The sequence below is a fragment of the Oratosquilla oratoria genome, chromosome 2 (genome assembly GCF_046742065.1).
Source record: "Oratosquilla oratoria isolate Oo_2021 chromosome 2, ASM4674206v1, whole genome shotgun sequence".
NCBI classification, from domain to species: domain Eukaryota; kingdom Metazoa; phylum Arthropoda; class Malacostraca; order Stomatopoda; family Squillidae; genus Oratosquilla; species Oratosquilla oratoria.
Genome location: NC_134778.1, coordinates 20865445 through 20870444, shown reverse-complemented (window position 1 = coordinate 20870444; position 5000 = coordinate 20865445).

The window sequence follows — 5000 nt, the reverse complement described above, 5'->3', positions numbered from 1 at the left end:
CGCACACACACGCAAACACACGCACACACACGCACAAACACACAAACACATATACACACACACACATACACACACACGCACACGCACACACACACACACACACACACACACACACACACACGCACGCACGCACGCACGCACACACACACGCACACACACACACACACACACACACACACACACACACGCACACACACACACGCACACACACAGACACACACACACACACACACACACACATACACACACACACACACACACACACACACACACACACACACACACACACACACATACACACACACACACGCACACACACACACGCACACGCACACGGTCCCTTCATGCAGTAACATTGAAGGCGGGGAGAAATCCCTTGGGACTGCGTCAAACTATCATTCATACATAACCAGTTATGTAACCCCTTTATGGTTGGTGATTGTCGTAGGTTACATAAAGTGGACTTAATGCGGGCGAGATAGACTCCAAAACCGGTGTTTCTTTTACTTATTTATTTATAACAACAGAATCTGAAGTTATTAACAACAGATTATATATGGGCCCTGTGGGCAATATATAATAAGTGCCAGGCCTTGACCAAGGGCACACCTGGCTGGCAGGCTCATCGACCTGCTCAGTCCTCTTGCTGGTAGGCTCTTGACCTGCCCAGCTCTCCTGTCTTTGTTACATTATCGTCGGTTAATATAGGGGGTTAGTGGGATGTCTTAAGTAAGGGTGTTAGTCTTGTTACTATATACAATGGGGTCAGTTTTATATATGAGGGTTAGTCGTATAGTTGGTGGGTATGGTTAGGTATGCTATATATATGTTAGTTTATGGGTAATATGATAGGGATAGGTATAATAAAGGGGGTTTAATGGGTTAGTCTGGTGACATTTGGCAGCAATATTTTGTTTGTCTGATTTCTGCTGCGTTAGATGTATGTTCTGGGAAAGCATGGTAAGCAAGAGGGGAGTGAGTGCTATGTTGCAAGCATGTGGATCACGTGCGAGGAAGGTGATGGTTAGTAATGGTTACACTTCCTAACCCTCCATCTATCCCCAACCCACTCCCATCCATGTATCACAGTATCATCCATACACACCCATTCTCCATTCACTTCTTTCTCCTGCCTTTTTCCTTCCTTCTTCAACAGACATTCCCCTCTTGCTCAACGCCCCTTTTACCCTATCCATCCATATCATACTCGATCGTCACCTCATGCTCACTCCATCCACCTCTGGCTTCCACACTTCTTTTACTAATCTTTCTTCACACATTCTTTCCATGTGTCCAAACCATCCCAATACTCTTTCATCAACCCTATCTCCTATCTCTTTTTCCTCTCCACTCTCCTCCTCACCTCCTCGTTTCTCACTCTACCTAACCCTGTAACCCCCCACCATACTTCGCAGATATTTCATCTCAAACAAATTCAAACTCTTCCTCTCTTATGTTCCATATCTCTTGCCGAAACAGTGCTGTTGGCACACTCCTTCATACAATCTCCTCTTAGGATTCATTCCCAAATATCTATTTCTATTTCTCCTTTTAACAATGCAATATTGAAAACTTATCTTATAGACCTATTTTGAAAGAACATGTAATCTGTTCTGTTAACATTAAGTTTCTAGTTATATGGTTTAATCCAAAGGTCGATATTACTAAACTCGGTAGTTGTAGTTTTGTGCAATGCACCTGTATTCACATCTTTCAATAATAAAATATTAAAATCAGCGTAAACAGTAAAGTCAGTTTGGAACTAGAATTGAATATATCGTTTATGTATATTAAGAAAAGTGTGTGCCCTAAAATAGATCCTTGTGGTACATCTTTGCTTATCATTTTAACTGACGAATATTCTTTATTGCAATAGACTCATTGTTTTCTATTACTCAAATGGCTCTTTAAATTCATACATGTATGACCCCTCTGACTTATACATGATTTAATTTACAGAGCAGAATATTGTGATGTATGGTATGAAATGCCTTGGATAGGTCGATGAAAATGCCAAGAACAAAATGTTTCTCCTCCAAATATTTATACACGTGACTCACAAATTGTAAAATAGCCGTTTCAGTTGAATACGGGCTCTTAAATCCTTGCTGTTATTTAACGAAAAGGTTATCATCTCCAAGATATAAGATGAAACGAGAACATATTATCTTCTCATATATTTTGAATGGTGGGAGGATAGAAATTGGTCTATAATTGCTTATTGTCTTTTTAAATATGGGCAGTACTATAGCTTGTTGTAATTGATCTGGAAAATACCCTGTTGCTACAGAAAGATTAATTGTGCGAGTCTAGGGAACACTTATTAAATCAGATGAAGATTTTAGTAATGTTGGAGGTATATCATTATACAGTATCTTGGTACATTAGCCTGAAAATAATTCGAAACACGTTTAACTTCATACCTATCAATGGACAACATGTATAGTGAGAATTCTGGAGCATTTGCGAGATAATTCCTGTAACTAAGATTTGTAGTATCGACATGTATGTTTTTTTTTAAACCGTTCATTAAATGTACTCGGAATGTCCATGTAAGGAGGATCTGATGCAATGTTACTCTTATCAATAGAACTTGTTTTTTCTAATAATGAGTTAAGTACTTCCCATTGTTTTTTTTTTATTACCCTGATTACAATATATAACACGATATTTGTCTTTGACAATCAAGTCTTCCTTTTCTACTATTTTCATTGCAAAACAATAGAAAATGTCTCTTATTCTTTTCAAAATTTGCTTTTGTGGATTTTAGAATTATTTTTTTGCCCCAAGAGGGCTAAATTTCACCATGTTCACCATTTTTGAAGAGAAAAAATCATAGTTTAAAATTTTCTGAAACAATTGTTTAGGATTCTGAATTTTTTCTTGATTTGTGTGAATAAAACAAACCACTTTCATGTATAAACCCCTAAATATAGTCTCCCATCTTGTTTTCATTGAAGGATTACCGATATCTCTGTTCAGAGTTCATTATATCTTGGTGGAAACGCTCTCCTTGCTCCTCTGAATATGTTCCCATATTCTCCTTGAAATTGTCGAGGTGAGCATCTAGGATATGGATCTTCAAGGACATTCTACAGCCCATCTCACCACAGCTTTTCACTAAAGCTTCAACTATTTCCTTATTGTTATCTGCCTTGTTCTCATTTTTTTTTCTTGTTCTGTGAGCTTCTGTAGAAATTCTGATCACATCCACAATTTTCCTTATTTGTGGTCCAACGAAGATACCAGCTTTCACCTTTGCCTTTGAAAGCTTAGAAAAGAAGTCTTGAAGATATTTGAAGACAGCAGACTCCTTGTCAAGAGCTATAACAAACTGTTCATTGAGACTCAGTTTGATGTGTAGTGGGGGTAACAAAACCTTTTGAGGACTCACCAATAGCTTACGTTTGATATTGTGTGCTCCCATTGCAGTGTGAGTCCTTGGAGGCCAGTATCTTCTCTAGTAATGTGCTATTCTGTCTCTACTGTTCCTTAGGCAAAGAAACAGGGATTCTTGGTAAAACCTTGCAGTCCCATCAGGAAAGCCATCATCTTGAAGTCTCCAATTACTTCCAAGCCATACCTGTTGTAGTTCAAAGTGTCCAGTAGAAGCTTTACATTGCTGTAGTCCTCCTTAAGATCCACAGAATGAGCAAGAGGCAGAGGTGGGTACTTGTTTCCATTGTGCAGAAGGACAACTTTAAGGCTTTTAGAGGAGCTGTCAGTGAAAAATTTCTATTCATCTGCATTGCAAGCAATTCCACTAGCATCAAATAAGCATGATTCATCATTGCAATAGCATAGCCTGTCCTTCTTTGCAAAGAAGCTGGAGAATGTTTGTGACGTTTTCTTTGGCTAAGTCACTTGCACAATGTCATCAAGTAAATCCCATTACTTCAGCCTTGAAATCAAAAGGTCACCATTTGAATTTGTCAAATCAAAATATCTGAGGTCATTGGGGTCTCTTTGGTTTGGGTAATAAGGATTCCTCTTAACTGCTACTGTATATGTGATGTCACAGTCTTCCTCTCTGTTTAGCTCATCTTCTGACTTGCTGTTTTCTTCTAATAATTTTTTTTTTCTGGAGGACCTGGTACAGGAAGATCGGCACTGTGTAGTACTGGCGCAATGGAGGCTAGAATGTCTGGATAGAGAACAGCAGCTGCATTTGTCCCAGATCGACGTTTGGAAGGATCCACCATGCGGAAAAAGCAGTCCGTCGAGTGATCAGTAGGTTCACGCCATATCCTAGGAATAACAAAATTCATGGCTCTGTTTTCCCCATGTGTAGCAGAATGCATCTGGAGAAGGATTGCAGCCTCTTGATGCCATTTCATCTCTTGTGATGTTTCTTCTCAGTCAAACAAAACAGAGCTGATTGGTGGTCTGCAAGCCCCAACATTTATATTGTTAAGCATTATTCTAAAATATTATTAGTCTTTCTAGAATGTGTTCCAAAATGTTCTCAATCTTTCTAGAATATTCTTGAACCTACTTTATAATATTCTGAATCGTTCTCGAAAATAATTGTAGACTCTAGAAAATTCTTGAGTATTCTACAGCTTTCTACTGTATTTTAGAAATTCCTAGAATATTTTTGAAAGGTTTACATTGAATAAGATGTTCTAAAGTGTTCTAGAAGCTTCTGAAAAATGGTATAACATTCTGGAACATCTGAGAAGATTTTTGAAATGTAAGAAAATTCTTTTTAATATGAGAAATTTCTTGCTAGATCTGGTCAGTTCAAGATTGATCTTGTTAAAGAAAAAAAAAATTACAACACTTTATCTTCTTCCTTTATTTCAATTGATTTGTAAAATTTCAAAAGCAATTAAATAAGCAATTGAGATTTTGCAAAGGTCTTTACCTGACATGAAAACCAACAGTAACCCATATTGTAATTGAATAAGGCAAAAACAATGGTATGGGGCCAAGGACAAGACAAAAAAAAAAGTGAAATTATGTTACCTAGTGTTATTAGTTAATTGCTGTTTATAACA